At 32.9% G+C, this 20,462-nt stretch overlaps 1 pseudogene; it reads right to left on the bottom strand.

The window, feature by feature from the left end:
* Positions 1 to 8,780: 8,780 nt before the first annotated feature.
* The window catches only part of LOC142320785 (heat shock 70 kDa protein 4-like), a 60,950-nt pseudogene continuing 49,268 nt past the window's right edge, over positions 8,781 to 20,462 (bottom strand).

The following is a 20,462-nucleotide window of genomic DNA, read 5'->3' as shown; positions in this document are numbered from 1 at the left end:
AATTGATGCCTCTCTATTGCTCTCTGTCTTATGTCCACCATATTGGACATACTTACGGCTTTGTGAGAAGTTCTGATTTGTCTCAAACATTCTAGAATGTCTGTGCAAACGTGTATAAACGCTGCACCTAGTTCAATTCCAGGCAGTCTCAGTCGAGTCGACCCTTCTATTACTATCGAATCTATCATGAATGCGTATATTGTAATTTGCGTGATAATTGCAATTCATGGTATAAAATATTAATGGCGGTAGATTTACACAGAATCATGGATAAATTTTTAAGTGGGCATAAGTAAGCACTAGATGATAGTGTGTCATCAACAAGTACACAGATGAGCATGGTCCGAAAACTAAATCAAAAAAATATTGTCAAGAATACTTGAAGTAAATAAAGAAGAAAGGCTCCTGTGTGTCATTTGCTCAAAAATTTTGGCAGCAGACATTATGGAACCTAATAAACTTAACGACATTTGTAAACGTATCATAGTAAATACATCACAAACCCTACGAATTCTTTGAATTAAAATTAAAATCATATGAAAAGCAAACATAATTTTTATAAAAAAAACTTTGTTGGTGAATGAAAAAGCTTTAATTGCCTCTTACAAAGTTTCATATAAAATAGTCAGATGTAAAAAGCCTCACCATTGGTGAAGAGCTTATTTTATTTACCAGCTGCAAATGAGATTGTAGAAACTATGATTGGAGATAATTTTACCAAACAATTGCAGTCCATACCTCTAACAAATGATACTGTTACTTGTTGAACTGGTAATGTAGCTGAAGATGTTCAGCATCAGTTTTTCGGGTAGTTGCATAACAAATTGTTTTCAATTCAGCTTTATGAGGCAACAGATAGCAATAAAGATGTTTATTTCATTGCTTATGTTTGGATTTTGCTTATGTTTGTATGTCAATAGTAGAAGAAGTAGTTTTGAGGAAATCTAAAGAACTCAAAGCAACAGCATTTGCATTATTTTCTATCTTAAATAATTTTATAAATGAGGCAAACAGAATGGAAAAATTGTGTTGGAATATGCACAAATGGTGCTCATTTAATGTCTGGAAGATTCCTAAGTATACAAGCATTTATGAAACAAAAATAAATACAGTATGTAAGGACAAATTGCATGATCCACAGAGAAGCTATGGCTTCTAAAGAAATGAGTCCCGGTCTGAATATTGTGCTAACGATGGTTGTAACCATAGCAAATTATACAAAAATGAGACCCCTAAAATCAAAAATCAAAAATCTTTTTTGCACTTTGTAAAGACATGGGTGCAATACATTCACCGTTACTATTTTATTGTGAGGCAAGATGGTTATCACGTGGGAAATCTTTGCAATGGTTTATGAATTATTAAGTGATAATGAATTAAGAGGAAAACAGACTGGAAGCTGAGAAGTTTCAAGGTGGTTTATTTGTGATGAAATAGGACTTGGAGGACATATTCAAGAAATTAAATACCTTACATCTTCAACTCTAACAAGCAAATAGACATGTGTTCGATACGAGTGGTAAAGTTAATGCTTTTTGTAGAAAATTGGAATTATGGTGCAGAAATTTAAAGCAAAAAAACCTAGAAATGTTTGCAAACGTGGATGAGTATTTTAAAAATTACAAGGTTGAAGAACAAGTGAAAGTTGTTTTTGTAACCACTGAAAATCAATTAGCCATGCTGGCAAAGAATTTTAAAAAGGTTTTTGCTGACAACTTGGTAGCAAGTTATGAGTGGGTTAGGGATCCATTTCAAAATACTCCCAAAGGGTTCTCAATTACCAAAGAAGAAATCTTCATAGAGTTCACAGCAGGTGGTGAAATCAAAAGACAGTAATAAATCATCCTTTGAATTTTGGGCAGAGGTGGATGATCAGTTTTCTGTATTGAAAACAAGAGCATTTCGAATACTATTACCATTTTCAACATCCTACCTTTGCAAAATCAGATTTTCTGTGATGGCTGCTTTGAAGACATAATATAGATTTAAGCTAAATGTAGAAAAAGAAGTCAGAGTGTCCTTCCTTCCTTCCTTTGTTCCTTCAAAAAACTTTGCTCTGCAAGACAAGCCGAAGGGAATCATTAAGTTAATTATTAATACATTGTGTAGTTCTGATACAATCCTATTTATAAGTGTATTATATCAGTGTAAATGTGTATTTTTATTTATTATGACAGAATGTGTTTTGTTTTGCTTTCCTTTCAGGAAAATTAATAAATTTTTTTAACAATATTTTCTTTTCGATATGCTCATGCCCTCAGGTTGAGAAACACTGGGCGCTACATTATATACCAGCTCTTGGCACACATATCAAACTATATTTTTGGAGGCAAATGATTTCAAACATTTTAAGGTGTATGGTACTTACCATTTTGTAGATCTGGAAGATGATGGGAAGCTTTTAGGAATCATTGAAATGTCACAATAAATTGCACTGCAGGATACTAGGTATGTTATAAGTTATTTGTCTCAGTTAATTAAGGAATAAGCCATCAGAGATGATGATCTGTTTAATGCCATCTTCAATAACATTGTAAAATACAGTCCTGACTTTCAAATACAGCTAAAGAGGTAAGTAAAATCATTTGTTATTAAATAACAAAAACATTAAAAATGGTGCTCATGTAAGACCCCCAAAAAAGTAACAAAAAAAACAATTTCTAATCTTTAACAACGAGACAATCATTAAAGCTGGAATTATTCAACAGGGATATCAGATATTTGTCCGTTTTGATCGGTCTTAATTTAAATAACACAAATAATTTTTATTTATTTGTAAACTGAGGCACTTACTAAAATGTACATAGGAATATACATTTTATACTTGAATATAAGTAGGATAAAAAAAGAAACATACTCTTACAATCTTTATAAGGCACAATTTCAAGAATCTTCAATTCTAGACTAAACCTAGAAAAATGGAAAGGCTACTATAACGGAACTGATTGTCTGAGATGAGACTTGTCAAGATAACTGTCAATCTTTCAGGTGTTTTCACAGTTGAGGTGACAATGTGAACAGGAGGAGTGATCCAAGATTGAAAATGCAACTGAAGGTGGCCTACTCATATTAAAGAATAACAAGCATCCCACACCATACATAGAAGGGAAAGTGTGAAGTGTTTTCAAATATCTTCTTCAATGAGACAAAAGTAGTTTTCTGCATAAATATATCAAGCAAACTGAAAATTGGTTGAAATTCAGTTTTACAAGCGGTTCAGATAATCTGTTCATTGCAGTGACCAACTGTAATACTCACAGAGAAAGCTTCTGACTGTAGTTCCTCAGGTGCTTTACATTTATCACCGCCATTAAGAAAAATGGATACATAGCCACCAAGCTAATGTAACTTTTCAGTTGTGAAAAGGTACATTATATACTGCATCCCTTATATATAATCGCTAATATATTGCATCTATTCAGTAAGGGGCTGTTATCTTATGTAAAAGACCAACTAACTATAAATGGTCTTGAAGTATATTATGAGATCTCAAATCTTGAAATTAAAATTAAATAATAAAAGATTACTTAAAATCTTAATTTCAGTAATGAAGAATAGTTTAAAGCAATAAAGCAAGGAAATTATGATAATAAAAAAATAACAAATTTCTTAATACACCTTACACTTCAATTATAAAGCAGCAGAAATTAGTTAAAATACAATAAAACAATTAACCCGAAGCACTTAGAGCAAGCCTGAATGCAATTTCAACCATATTTTGTGGAGCTGACTCTTCATAACAAACATAAACTTCTTTTGCATTAGGCATGAAGAACAGACGCCTGAAATATAAATTATTAATATTAGGACAAATATTTTATGTAAAGATAAAGATAAATCAATACTGTGCATTATGTCAGAATGAGTTTTGTAACAGCTAAAAAGTTAAAAGCAACCATAACAATCTACTCACAATGGGCAGAGGTAACACAGAGTGGCACATGAAAAAGTATCAATCTCATGTTTGCATGTGTCACTGTGATATTCTGATAACTTGGAATGTAATAAATGAAATACTATTAATGTCTCCCTCTTGGCGAGTTATCTTTCTTTAGTCAACTTTTTCTGATCAGGATTTCTTATACTTCTCATCATCCTCACTTAACGGATTGAACTGAATGTTGCGTTCAATGAACAGTGCTGTACTGCACCATGAAGATGATAATAATTGACAGAAAAAAATGACATGAAAATGTAAGTATATATGATAGCAGATTCAATAATAAAAATTAAAACCATTGGGGGAAAAACCATCATAACCAGAGAGCTAATGGTATTTTAGAAGTTTTACACATAACCTAAAGCATATACCTCCTGCAGTTTAGTTTACATACTGGAAAATACTAAGATCTTTAGCCAAAAAACACACAAATTTCAAAGGAATACACATGTTAATTGTTAGAGGTGTACATCATCAGAATCAATACTGATATGTTCTAAGGAGTCTACATTTCAAGGCCTATGATCTACAGGTTGTACAAGTAAATGAGGCGATTAAATAACAAAAGTAAATAAATTACTAAATCAAGTCTTAAGTCACATTGTACAGGGCTATTAGACTGATTCCAGTATATTATGAGCAATGAGAGATTGCCTTATTTCTTTAAAAATGTAAGTTTGTAAAAGATGTATACAAAACAGTGAAGAAATCTCATTTTGTACAGTAACTGTCACTCTTAGATGAAAAAGTTACAAGTTGAGCTATATCTGGTTGTGTATCATTGATTTGATATTTTTTTTAATTACTATCAACACATAAGTCTACAAGAACATCTTTTTTTTAATTCTATGCTTAACTCGATGAAAGAAAAAGATTAAGCCCTTTTATTGTATGGAGCAAACTTCTAGTATTCTTCTTTGCCTGAAGAGTACTAGAAGCTAAAAGGTATTTAATAAAGAATGAATGGTTAGTAAAAATTTATGTACACCATGTTTTACCAACTTTAGAAAATATATTACCTTTGGTGAGCATGTTGTACAAAGGTATAATTATTTAATTTTTGAAACAGCTAAGTAGTGTTATTTTTGCAGTGATTTGATTGGAAACACTTGAACAATGGTGTTTGCATATGTTTTAATTAATATGTCCATAGATCTAAACTAATAAAGCCTATAGATTGGTTATTAATGTAGCTAATGTTGTTATAATAGATTACTACTGTATGTAGTTTTTGATGAATGTAGTGTAGCTACTGTGAATTATGTAGCTATTAATTGGCTATAGTAAAAACAATAAAGCTTTGCATGTAGACTTTGGTATAAAAATGAGTAATTAAAATTTACAGTAGTGGAGGTAACATAAAATTTTGTGTGAAGATCAGCTGAAACATTGTTATTCTGGTCAAAATGGGATATGGTGCAGATTCTCTGATAAGTCAATTGTCTTTGAGTAGCACAGAAATTCAAAAATGGGCAAAGGATATGAAAAAAGACCCCCAGAAGCCAAAAAACCCCACATTGTATACAAATTTGAACTAAGTGTGAAATTTCATAACATCTAGACAAGTATGTAATTAGAGGGTAATGAAAAGATAAAGAGGGTCTGTTGAGAGGAAAATATATGAAGTATGACTTGACATGTGGATAATCCATCACAGCAATATACCAAGTTTGCTCAGCAAGAGACAGTTTCTGGTTAAAAATTTGATTTTTATAATTAGAAAAGCCAGCTTATTCACTTAGGTCATTCAAGATATAAAATTGGGCTGTTCAAATCACTATTTGGTTGACATAAGTATAATAATTTATACTTATGTAGTCCAACATTTAGAAAATTAAACATATTAACTTATCTACGCAGTTAAATTTATAAAAACGCATTCTTTGTTTAAAAGAAAGCCACTTATACTTAAAAAAATTAGATATCTCTAAAACAAAAGTATAGAACTACTGCTTTCATGTAACTCAAGATACTTTGGTTTATGAGAAAATGGTCGATTATGTTTCTGTAACCAATTTTAAAAATTGGATGTCAATCTGCTACACTAAATTTGTAATCATATCTACATAAATATATAAATACTCTGCTATTATAACTGTTTAAATATTTAGTTATAATATTTTAGACACAGCACTTCTATATACAGTATGATAAATAAATAAATAAGAAGTTACTAAACCATTTAAAAAAAATCTTCCCACCAGTTTATTAAAGTAAAATTAAAAGATTTTCTAAAAGCAATTTACTGTTAATTTTTTTTTTAATAATAACTTAAAAAACATTTAAAAAGGCTGAATTTTCTACATCTCTATTCAAAGTGTTCATAAATATAATTTTTATCAGTGCCTTCAGAATTATGATTTGTTTTTTAATTATTTTTTATAAGTATATCATAACACTTAACATATTGCATCTTAATAAGTAAACAGATTCTATCACATCTTTTTTTATAATTAATTGGGTAATTTTTTGATGTTGCTTTGTTCAAGTTGAAAATGATTTTTCAACTTGCAGATATTGAGCATAATGTGAATAAAAGAGAATATTAATTAACTTCTAAATATTAATAAAGAGAATATTCCAGAAGAGTTCCTTTGGGAACTCTTCTGGCTGTGCCAGAAAGTAAAAGCCTGATAAGCTAACACCTTTTGTGACGGCAAGCAAATTAATCAAATCATCAATCATGGGAGAGTTAGAGCAGAAATGGTGGCTAGAGTTAAAGGAAAAGCAATGGGCATCATTACTTGACGAAAAGGTATGAGTGCCAGTAGATCTTCCAAGGGGTGAAGCAGTTACTCAGTTTCGAATGAAGACAGGGCACGACTATCTCCAGAGCCACCTCCACTGCATTAGAGTCACTGAATCAGCAGTATGCCCACTGTGTCAACAAGCGTCTATGACAACCCTGTATTTCGATTTGTCCTGAATTACAGGACGTTAGAACCACAGCAAAGAGTTGCCATCCCTGATATAACTAATTTACACCAGGTATTCATTATCATAAAATGTGTGGAGTTACATACTGATGCAAACAATTAATTTTTATGTATTCTTTTATGAGAATTCATATTTATTTCTTTATTATAATTTTATATATAAATTCTTATGAATACGTAATACAATCTAACAGCAATCACATGTACATTTACTTTTTAGCTAATTTTAACATAACTTACCCAACAACCCAAAAATTTAATGAAACCACATATGATTTCTTGCCTTGTTCTAATTCTGCTTCAAATAATACTCCATATTCTTTAATTGCAACTAATGACTTATTAATTAGGGATTCATGAACTTCTTGAGCATTTAACTTCTAAAAGAAATTAAAAAAATAATTGAAAATTATTAGAATTAATACATAAAATACATAGATAAATGCTATGTATTATTTTTATTTCAAGAACTTACTTTTTTACATTTAAATGGTATAAACCTGTTACATTTATTAGTCACTAATATATATGTAAATTATGGAATAAAACTGCACCCACAATGATTAATTTCAATAGTAACCTATGGGCACTGATTTATTAAACAGGACATTGGAATTTTATTCTTGCATTGGAATTTTCTTTTTCTTTCACAACATTACAAAATGCTACCTCATGAGGAATTATACAACCATCATCAGGCTGTAAATTGTTATATAAAAATATATACTACAATTTCTGAGATGTTTAAAGTAAGCTTTCTTTTCACAAGGGCAGTTTATAACAGAGTATATTGATGTCCACATCAGGATGCTTGAAGGAGAGTCCCTACTTTAATTCAAGAATGGTAGCTTCCAACTTGCCTCAAATTTCTGAAAAAAAACTCCATTTAAAGATTTTTGAATGGTTCAAGTAATTTATTGTATTATGTGCCATCACAACAGAGGTGACAAACCATTGCAGTGATCATTTCAATCTTATCATTGAGAGGTCTTAGTTTTTATTAAACTACTTTTTTATAAGTGTTCATTTTTTTTGGCTTTTATTTTTTTTTTACATAGACTCAACAAAGGAGACATTTTTAAAAAAATGTATTTATAATAATATTTACAGGAATCTAAAAAAAAAAAACTATATGAATCTCACATCTGCTGATTTTTTTTAGTTGATTATAAAAATTATTAACCTGTAATATTTATGAACATATGGGAATAGGGTCATTAACAAAGGATTAACAAATAGATAAAAGATTTTGTCTTTTACAAATATTGTAATAAAAAAAAACTACAGAGAATAACGAAAAGCAATAAAATAAAAGTTACGTAAACTGTTGCGTTAGTGTTATTATAAAGAAATCAAATTGATGCAAAATTTATAAAAATGAAAAAGATCCACCAGTCTTGCTAGGTGCATGATTGAAGGTGCTCTAACATAGATATATCACACTAAAAAAATGCCAAACGTATTCTTAAGATAACAAGCATTCCATGCCAGCCTTCCAAGAGAAAGTGAGCAGTAAAAGATGGTTTTCTGTTACCTTTTCACAGAATCAAGTGCAGTACATTAGTACACAATGTACTTTGTTTTCACATTGGTATGAAATGCAGATTATATACTCTGCAAATGAGTATTCACACTATTTACAATAGAGACTGACTATAACGAATATCATAACTATAACGAAGAAAGCAACTCTGACTGATGCCTTTTTGTATCTGAAGTGAATCAAATGTACAAGAGACATGAGAATGAGTAGAACAGACTGTGTACATCAAGAAATCATAATACACTCATTTTAGAGAAAACACACCCAAACATGCATACACAGCTTCTTCTCACTAGAGAATAAAATCTATATAATTATTATACAAAAATATAATATTAAAGTAGGTCACGTACCTTAAACTGTACAGTATTTTGTAGCAGTGAGTGTATAGTTTGAGCTGAAGAACGAAATTTCTCTAGAACCAGATTTAATAATGGCTGATTTGTCTCCCGACCAACTGGTGGACAAAGCATAACACCTTCTAATTTATCCAATTGAACATAATGAAACAATGAATTTTGTTTTCCAGCCAATAAACTGTAAAAAAAGAAAAAAAAATACATAAAATTTCAAATAGCCTACACATTCTATGAGAATTAAATCAAAGAAAAACTAAAAAACAAATTAGTAAGGATTCCCAAACTTGGTGAAAGGAATGCGAAAAAATAACTAACAGCAGTTAAGTTAGGTAATTTAACTGAACTAAAATAGGGTCCTTTCTTGAATGGAAAGTATTAATACAAAAATAGTTGTCTGGTTTGATATACAGGTAAAAAATATTCTTATTTACTTTTTTTGAGAATAAATTGATTATGATTAAAATATAAACAGTGGCAGAATTTTTAATTTACTAAAAACTTAATATTCACATTTATCAACACCAAATAAAGATCTGACAGTCAATTTTTATATTCTGCAAACTTATTTCTACATTTTTTAAAAGTAGGCCCAAGACATAATGTTATATTTCAGCTGGAAATATAATTATAAATACTCCCAATATTTTAAAAGAAGTTGTAGATATTATTATTGTCCCACTTACAAATATATCATTACTAAATATTTACAGATCGGTGTATTTTCCAGCTGTCTTAAGATTTCTGTATTATTTCCTTCTTTAAAAAAAAAGGTTCGATACTTAACTTACAAAATTATGGATCAATTTTGTTACTGTCCACATTTTCTAAAGAATTACGAAAAATTAAAAAAAAAAGACTTTTAATATTTATTGAAAAGTGAAACTTTTGATAAGATTTCAGAATGGTTTTTTGAAAAAAAAAAAAGTAGACTAACATAGTCATTTTATGGTTTTTGGAAAATATTTTAAATTGGTTAGGCAACAAAAAGATCCCATTTTCAATTTTTTGTGATCAGAAAAGCATTTAATTTAGTTTCACATTTCTTACTGATGATAACTTAGTAGGTAAGGTATCAGAGAAGCTGCATAAAATTGGTTAGTCATAGTCATTCCTTACCAACTGTAAATACAAGATAGTTGAAATTTCATTTTTTGTAAAGAATACACATATAGAATTTAGGCTCTCACTTCAAGATTTAGAACTGAGTGCCACAGGAAGTGCCCATGTCCCTAGATTTCCTTGTTCTTTATTAATTATTTGGCTCAAAATCTTCTATTATTATATTCATTCACTTCCTTTTCACAGATGACACGATCATATATGAGGATAATTATATAAAAGGAATTGAAAATTGTAAGACAGCACTCCAAAAAATTATTCACTGGATGGATTGTAATCATATAAATTTAAATATGAATAAAATCATTGCATTCTGCTTCTCAGGTAGATGTAACATTGCTATTCACATGGGTAGAATTCTCAAATAAATACTGAATATAGAAAAAAATAATATTGAGTTTTTAATTTGTAATAGTATCTCTTGGATAAGGTGTAGTATGTTGATTAAGGCTAGAATTAAAGAGCAAAATGGACAGTTATAGTTGTGTGCTTGGCCAAAAATTGATTCCCCACCTTTCTGCTTGACAGCACTACAAGCAAAGATGGCAACTAATGAACAGAAAGCCTTTGGCGTTTTACAGTTTACTAAATGTGAATCTACGGTTACAGTTCAACATGTACTCCCAAGAAAGTCTAATTGATTCTCCAAGTGACAATAACATTCATTGATGGCATAATCAGTTTGGAATGACCAGATATCTGTATAAATGGAAGAGTATAGGATGACCAAAGGTGTCTGAAAAAAAATGTTCCATGTGTCAGGGTTATTTTTGCATGGTCTTAAAACATCTGTTATAAAGTCCAGCCATGAACTAGCAATGCTGATGATGACAGTGTGGAATGTTTTAAGGAATCTCTTACATGTGTGTCCATACTATTTACAGCTGTAACAGGCTTTGAGGTCAATAGACTAAACTGGCTGTACCGACTTTACAATTGAAATGATGACATTTTTTCCTCATTGTTTTATGTTCAGTGAAAACTTAACACTCATAATGTCCTTATCTGGGGGGGTTCAAATCCCCATGAATTCTTACAATGCAAAAGGGACTCCCCAAAATTAAATGTTTTCTGTGCAATGTCCTGACAGCAATTTAAACTTAATCTGACCCCTATGTGATTTTTTCCTTTGTGGCTTTATAAAGGTCTAATGTCTACCTTCTGATCTATTCGACTTGAGGCAGAGGAATGAAGCTGCTATTAATTTCATTACTCCATACTCCATACATGTTGGTCAAAGAATGGGACAAACTCTCCAACTGGTTAGGTATGGCCCATGTGGTGAAAGATCTCACATTGAAGACTGGTAGGAAAAACTGTTTGAGTTACTCTTTCATTTTATTTGCGACTCATTACTGTAAGTCAAAGTTAACAGATATTAAATAGGTTTAAAATCCCAATATTCTTTTTTGTACATCCTGTATTTATTGTGCTCATATATATATATTCCCATTCCCTCAAAAACAGAACGAGTTTTCAAGATACAAATATGGGTTGTCATATCGTTGTCTTGTGCCCATATGTATGAATCATGTTGACTGATATTTATAAAATTGAATATGTCAACTTATCCCTGTGTTTATATTTATGAATATGCTATCTGTTAAAAAAAAGAGAAAGTAAACTACTCTTGAATTCTCTAAAGAATGGGTGGGTCCATTGTCGGGCATATATCACGGTAGATAGCAACAAATGTTATATATGTTGGGACTGGAGCCACAGGAGCTTCGAGTGCCGGGGTCCAAACAGATTAGATTTATGCTACGACTGTGACAGCAAAGATCATCACATAAGAGAATGTCAAGAGGGAATAAATGCTAAGATTGCAACAGTTTCAAACACCGCACCGGAGGCATGATGTGCGGCAAAGGCAGACATGATTAGGATAATCCTGTCAAACGCAAACCGTAGTATACTCTCCCATGATTTAATGGTGGAGCTGTCAAGGGGGTCTTGTTGATATTTTGGTCACCATTGAGCCCAATAGATACACCACTCCTAAGAGCGAGTGGTGTGCAGATGCTATAGGAAATGTGGCCATCCAGAACGTTAGTGGCATGTGGGGATGGCAGTTGTTCTACAGAGGTGAAGGAATACTAGCAGTCGAGTTGTCTGGGTTTCTTTTGACAGGGGCATATGTTAGCTCCAATTGTAATTTGCCGGAGTTTGAGGCTTATATGGGAAGACTTCATGGCATTGTTGCCAGGTCGGACAAGAAGGTTATCTTGGTGGGCAACATAAATAGTAAGGTCATCGTAGCGGGCAGCTTATATACTAATAGATGCTGTGACAGCCTCGTGGAATTTATGATGACAGCAGGTCTTTTCTGTTTAAACAACAACACGCCAATGTATGAAGCCAGAGGGCTCAGGTCAGTGCTTGAACTAACAATCTTGGGCAACAAGTGGGATCGCTCCAGGTGCAGCTGGAGGGTCGTATAGGAGGGAATCGCTAGTGATCACCTGGTAACTCTGCTTGAGGTAGATGATTCATCCTTGCTCAAGATGGCCGGCTGTATTAAATCGCTGCGACTGACTCAAAAGCAGGTGTCAGCAGTTGTTTCAAATGTGGTCAGAAAAATTAGTGATGGAAGGCAGACATTGCCGGAACTCTACAAGACCTTATACTCCAGGAGATAGATAGCATTGTTGCCAAGACCTGCTGGTAGGTTTTATTTGGTTTACTGGTGGTCAGATGCAATAGCACAGATGAAGCAGAACTTCCAGAGTGAGAATGAGAAGAGCCAACAGCGCCGAGTAAGACAAAGCTGCAAGTAGATACATCGCTGCTCGACAAAAGCTCAACTACAAGATAAAACAGGCCAAGATCAATAAATGGAAGGAGTTATGTAGCAAGTTAGACATTGATCCATGGGAACAGGCTTATCAAATAATCACAAAAAGGCTTGTCAGGCGCTTGCCAGGGTATCAAGACACTTTCCTTAGGAAAGTCTTGTTAAGAAAGTTCCGTGGGAAATGACTGACATCACTAACTACGAGCTAGAGCATAAATGTATTCCAAGATGTTGGAAAGACTAGAGATAGGTATTTTTACCAAAACATACAGAAAATGAAGCCAACATCGATTACCGGCCACTTTATCACATAAATAATATGGGCAAGGCGATCAAAAGAATGTTTGCATCCCCTATTATATAACAACTTATAACTGTAGAAGAAGCGGGTGGTGGAATATGGGTTTTAGCAAGGCAGGTCAACGCTGCAAACTTTGCAGAAAGTTGTGACTTGGGCCATCTCTGCTAAGCAAGGGACGCAGCAGACAAGGAGAATGCCCATGATGATATTGCTGGACATTTGTACTTGAGATGCGATTATGTCAGCATTGATGATTAAGGGCATAAGTGCTTATCTCCGGAGGCAAATAGCAGAATACTTGTCAGAGAGATGGATAGCGGCAGAAACGCAGGGCAGAGTACTAAGTTCCAGGTTTTCAGAGGCGTCCCTCCCAAGGATCAGTCCTGGGACCTTTGTTATGGTTACTGGTCTATGACTGTGTCCTAGTCTTCAGTTACCACCAGAAACAAACTGTGGCTTTTGCAGACGATCTTGCTGTACTGGTGAGCAGCAGAACAAAGGCTGATTTGGAGGAGACAACAATACTGCCTTAGCTGCGATTGCAACATGGATGCAAGATTACTGTCTAGAATTAGCACCACAGAAGTGTGTGTACATTATTCTCACTAGTAGACAGAAAGCTAGTAGAATTAATGTTAGGGTCGGTGGACAGCCTCTTCAGGGTAAAGACATAATCTGGGTGTGCAGATAAACATGGCCTGTAAGTTTAGCCTGTTGTGGACAGATACCAAAGCTCAGAGAAAAACTGAAGATGCTAAATATGCTGATGTCGACCCGGACAGCCTTAAGGGCATCCAAGTGCAGACCGATTATGTCAATGGTCATGTCTGCCCTACTTTTCACCGCCCCAGTTTGGGATGTGGCAGCAAATGTTGTTGGGTGTTGTTTCTAGTTACCGCACATTATCACATGAGGCAGCATGTGTGCTGACCTCTGTTTTGCCTGTCGATTTAGAAATCCAAGAGCGAACACTTCACTTCAAGGGCATGGAAAAGTCTGAGGTTGATGCAATTGTTAGAGATACCTGGAGGAAGAGATTAACGAGAGATTAAGATTAAGCATAGAGAGATTAACTACTTTGTTACACAGATGCTCACTGGACATTGCACCTTTGAATTTTATCTCCACAGATTTGGCAGGTGTGATTCCCCCTGCTGTATGTTTTGCAGCGGGTGGATCACATGAGGCAGCATGTGTGCTGACCTCTGTTTTGCCTGTAGATTTACAAATCCAAGAGCGAACACTTCACTTCAAGGGCATGGAAAAGTCTGAGGTTGATGCAATTGTTAGAGATACCTGGAGGAAGAGATTAACGAGAGATTAAGATTAAGCATAGAGAGATTAACTACTTTGTTACACAGATGCTCACTGGACATGGCACCTTTGAATTTTATCTCCACAGATTTGGCAGGTGTGATTCCCCCTGCTGTATGTTTTGCAGCGGGTGGACACTGAGCACACAATTTCCATGTTCAAAGAATGGCACCCCTGGCGTATGCAATCTGGTATAGACGTTAAGTCTGGAAGGCCTAGTGTCATTTATTCTGGCCACTGAAAATAACTGGAAGGCATTAAAAAAACTATTGCTACAAGCTAAGAACAAGGAGGGGCGGCGACATGATTATTAGTGATAAAATATTTCAGCACAAGGATAGCGGCAGGTAGGAGGGAACATCACAGGTAGCATCGATAGGGAGGGGACAGCTCACTGAGGTGGAATGTTCTTATGAGTGACCGAAGACCCCAAGGGAGAATTAGGATGAGATAAGACATGAAAAACATCCTGGGACCAGGTGAAGATTTGGACCAGACAGCAAAGGGTTGAAAGACAGCCCTCTGCAGAGCCATCGTTCATCTGCACTTCTGCAGATGGGTGATGGTAATGAGGTACTGGGACTCTTGCCTCCCAAGCTCGAAGGCACCCCCGAGGTTGTGCTATGCTTAACCGGACCTCAGGTGGGGAGAAACAGTGTTATAATCTGTAGGATGCAGGGACACATAGGCTCTAAATAACATCTAGCCGAACGCGTGCAAGTCCGACACTCCCCCACTTGTGGGGGGTATGTAAATGGCATTTCTTTGCAACACTAATAACAAAAAAAAGTCAACTACAATAGAAATAATTGACCATAAGTTTATGGTAACTGGCCACTTATCTTTTGAATGATTCAGACTTTGGCCTAAATGAGGAAGCTTCTCGACATAAAATTATCTATATTCCAAATTGTTAGTATAGCATAATTCAGATCCCCAGGAGACAACAAACACACTCCTTTGAAAATGCAGGAAGACAACTTCATAAAAGCTGTAAATTGGTTAAAAATAAAATGACAGTTATAAACAAGAGAACCCGCTCTCTCAATCTTCTATAAATAGACATTAGATGAAGACACTCCCAACCCTTCGAGCAAGTTCAATATTAAATTCAACAAAGATGGTCAATCAAAAAGTTTGGCAAACATTAAACAAGAAAATCATTACAATGGTCCATGCGTGATAAACTACCAGAAAGAAATATTAATTGAAATATATTCCACCATTCAACCACTCTTCTTCAAGGGGATCAGAAGCTTGTAAAGGAAGTTTGAAACTGGTCAACAATTATGTTACTTTTTTGCTTAATATTGAAATGATTTTTATATTTTTTACTACATATTTTTTTAATTAAACAATAGTTTACTATATATTTTTATATATATTTTGTAAATTAATCTACTATATATTTAAACAAAAATTAACTTCTTTAACTGAATGTAATATAATAGTAATTAATAAAAAATTTAAGTTTCTAAAAATCTGAATGTACTATTTATTTTCTCAAGTAAATATTTAGAAATATACTGTTGTAACTGTCAAAATTAATTTAATCGCTTTTAGAAATTAAAAAAAAAATTAATGTAATTTTTTATAACATGGGCTCAAGTTGTGTTGAGTTTTTTAGGGCAGCAAATGCAAAATACTATTTTATGACAAATGGCAGTGGACTGACACCATTATGATTCAAATACCCCATATATACAGAATATACCATGAAGCTCTCTCCTGGGACTTTCAGAATCTTTCTACTCATGAAAATAATGGAAAAAGTTCATGTAAACATATATCCTAAAATGCTAAGTTATGGCTAATGAAAGATTTCACTCTGATTTCAGCTACCCCAGTGAAATGAGTTAATGAAATTTTTTAGGAAAATAATTAAGGGGCTGAATTAGTGATTTCTTATGGTTTATCATCTTAAAATTGCAAATAAAATAGGGCCTGTATAAATAGGTTCAAATGATAAAACCGTATATGCAGCATTTTTGAGAAATCTGGGGGGAACCAATAAATTGGGATAAAAAACCCCTGTTTTTTATGTTTGACGTACAATAATTTTGTTAAATGGGTATAATAAACATATAAAACTTTTAAACAAAACTTGTAGAATTTAATCCTAAACAAAATGAAATTGTGTAAGAAAAGTTAAATAAAACGCAGAAAGTCAGAACAATACAAATTTTATTTACAAGTAGACGAGACCTAAGTGTATTATATATACCAGTTTATAATAAAATATTCAATAATCAACCTGCTATTTCTCAATAACTTTCTTGGCACCCTTTGGTACTGCTTTTGTCGCTCTTTTTAGTTCTTTAGGGCTCAAGTTGCTCAGTGCATCCATAATGTAGACAATTAATTCACTCACAAGAATATATTTTTGTTTTTTATACAATATTTTTCATCCAACCACACACACACACAAATCTAAAGTCATTAGATCAGGTTATCTTGGTGGCCAGGAATATGGACCTCCACAACCCAAACATTTTTCAGGGAAATGATGATTTAAGTGAGTAGAAACAGCACAAGTGAGGAGATGCACCGTTGTGCTGGAAGTATATTTCACATTCATCACTAGAGAAACTTCAAGAAGCTGTAGTAATTCTTAAAGGAAGTGTATATATACCTCAGCATTTAAGCAGCCACGTAAAATTAACGATCCAAACAGCTGATTGTAAAGAAGGCCACACCTATATATTGATGCTAAATCTGTATGGAAAATTACCTTCCACAGTTTCATTAGGACTTACTTCTGTGCATGTATGCTCATTGCACAAGCGCCTTGACAATAAACAAAACATACTTGTTGTAGAATTGTCAATTTGCATTCCACTGCTTCTTGCGAAGTGGAGTTCTGCAATTAGCTGTTTATGACAAGGATAAATCTTGTTTTTTAAGCGTCCTCCAAACCATCAAATGCAAAACTCAGTCCAGGTGTTGGAACACACTAGGTGTTCCAACACTTGGACTGCGGCTGAACTGCATTAATAATAATTTCATCAATAACAGTGTCGTGTTGGACAGACCGTTTATAGCTGATATGAATACTATGTAGAACTTGTTTCCCAAAGATTGTAAAACTTCAAGCGAGTTGTGAAATCTTGCGATTCGAAAAACTTATTTTGAATACTTAGTGTTTAAATCATTCTGTAAGGTACATTAATATAGTATTGCGCACTGCTGATCAGCTGTTATTGACAACTTTGAAATAATAATTTTTCAAATTCATTTATTGTATTTCTGACCTTAATAAAAAAAATTATCTAAGCAATCTTTTATTATTTATTTTTATTTTACAATTGTGTAATTTCCAGTTTTTTTTCATCTTTAACAGTAAATTTTCTTTTTACAAATTTTTCACATCACAAAAAAAGTATTTGGTTTTCGTTTCAAATTTTTTCTAACTTTTCTTTGTTTCATTCAGCTTATCTTACACAACTTTGTTTAGGATTAAATTCTCTACAAGTTTTGTTTAAAGTTTTATGTGTTTATTATTCATTTAACACAAAAAACAGGGTTTTTTTAACCTAATTTATTAGTTTTCACTCCCAATTTCCCGATACGACTTTCCAGATACGATTCTGGTTCCTATTTCATTCAATATTTCAGGTCAAAAACCATAAGAAATCACTGGCCCTTAGGTTAACATCCTAAAAATTTTATTACCTCGTTTCACCAGGATAACTGAAATCCTAGCAAAATATATCACTAGCTATAACTCTCTAACGAAGCATTTTAGGATGAATGTTTATTATAAACCTTTTCCATTATTTTCATAAGCAGAATAGGTTATGAAAGTCCAAGGAGAACTTCGTGATTAATTATTGTAATATATATATATACATATATTATAATATTTAATGTCACACACGAACTCTTCTAAAGTGTTACTTTCATTTTAGTGTTATATTTTGCAATTTTATTAACTACAGTTTTCAAAATAAAATTTGATTCCAAAAATGTATTTCTAACATTCAACATGTTTGAATAACTACCAGAAATATAAAATTCTGTATTCTAGATACTTATCTTCTTTTTTCAGAAAAATCTATTTTTAAAACTAACTATGAAGCCTGTTTTTTAAATTAAGGTCAGTTCTGAAATAAACTGAACTCTATGTACCAACTTTATTACTTATGCATAAAAACTACATTTATACACTACTTTCCTACATAGCTGCTTTCAACTTCAACACATTTTCATAGCATTTCACAAGCCTCTTCATTCCCTCAAGAATTTCCACTGCCGGTAACTTAAACCAAAATTGTCATTTTTCAATTCGTCATCATCGTCAAACATTTGGAATGCAAGCCACTGGTGAAGAAAAAGAAAATAATTGCTGGGAAGACAGACCTATATGATGAATGACTGAATATTTTCTGATCGTCTCACTACCTTGATTTGCTGGTCAGGCATTGTCATGCAAAAACAAAATCCATGGCAGTGCATCCTCATGTCATTTTTTATAGCTCTTCTAAAAATTTTAATGTTTCACAATACACATCAGCATTCACAGAAGCTTTTTATACTAAATATTCTTGTTTGAACTTCTTCAATGTAGGAGATAAATGAAGCGATCATCACGTCAACCACTGCTTTGTCTCAATGTTCATCAAATAAGAAATCCAGGTCTCATCTGGGGTTAACTATGTACTTCAACATGTTCATTTTCTTAACGCTGCAAATATTCATGCACTGCAAGATGTTTTTCCTTGTGTATGCCAGTTAGCATTCAATGGCCAGGAGCTACATTCATCATTCATTCACCCTTCTCAAAATGAATGGCACCACCATCTTACTTTAGTGTCACTTGTAATATCTGGCACATGAACATCATTACCTGTGTTCGCAGAATTGTTTTTTGCCATAAAAAGATGTACCAAAATAGAAACTAGACCAGAAAATTTTCAACTAAATTATAACATCAAAAAAGAATATAAAAATATTTTTGAACTATAATAATATTACCATAGTTAAAGTATTATGATATAAAACTATCATATTTTAAACAGCTATTTAAAACAGATTCTACATCATAAATAAAAACATATACAAACTACTTACAATTTTCTCCTGACGAATCTGTGCTGCAACAACTGGAGGATTTTCAGTTAATGGACAAGCAGCAAGTTCTTGTCTTTTATCTTCAAGCCATTTCAGGGCTAAATCTACAGACTGTTGCACTTTCGCAATATCCAAATCGGCGAGGTGACTGTAAAATTTAGACCCAGCCTTATATTGTTCAACAACAGTTTGTGCCTGTTGAATGCTTTGTGCCAGTTCATTAAATGCTGTAGGTCGTTGTTCAAACTCTTGTTGCCTCATTTTAATAGGTTCACCCACATTCTTCAAAGTGGCTAGTTTTTCAGCATAAGTCTGTCTATTACAGTTGTCACCATCCTCATACAACCAATTTTCTAACTGATCTAATTGTTGTATTAGAGATTTATGGTCGGGCTCTTTAACAAACTGACATAAAGCTGGTCTTCCACTCAGTTCTGTACAAGGCTCTGTACTTAATTCTCCACGTAATTCATAAATGTACTCTTCCAAAGCATTTCTAGTATCGACTCTTTCCTTTACCTGCCTATCACTAGCAATCATCTTGCACTGTAACACAAGTAAATTTATAAATATTTAACAATCAGAACTAATTTTTTTCTAAAAATTAATATTAATTATAATAAAATAAGAGGTCACATACGTGAGATTTTTGACATGCAAGTAGTGTAACAGGGGTCAATGAAAGAACAATTTTTAATGTAATAAACAAAAAATTGATTGTAAAACATATTTACCTTAAAAAGACTTGAATGTGTGTGAAAATAGAAAAGTTGGACGATTTTACTAACACCGCTATCAGAAAAAAAGTTCATTTTATTTCAATAACAAGCTTTCTTGCCAAATTTTTCTAGAGGCATGTTACATCGTGTTTAAAATCAAATAAATTTTTATTTCATTCCAGAAAAAGTAATTCTTAATTGAATGAACATGAAAATCATGAGAGGGTAAGATAATTTATTATCTACATGAAACTTGGGTTAATTTGGAGATGTATGGGTGGATAAAGATTATGCGTTATGAACGATTTTTCAACTGGGGTGAAAACCCTGGTTAAGAAAAGAAAATGATTAACAGTAACACGCATAT

This window comes from Lycorma delicatula, chromosome 3, assembly GCF_047948215.1.
Source record: "Lycorma delicatula isolate Av1 chromosome 3, ASM4794821v1, whole genome shotgun sequence".
NCBI classification, from domain to species: domain Eukaryota; kingdom Metazoa; phylum Arthropoda; class Insecta; order Hemiptera; family Fulgoridae; genus Lycorma; species Lycorma delicatula.
The sequence above is the reverse complement of the archived record's forward strand: the minus strand, read 5'-3'. Positions and strand labels throughout refer to the sequence as shown.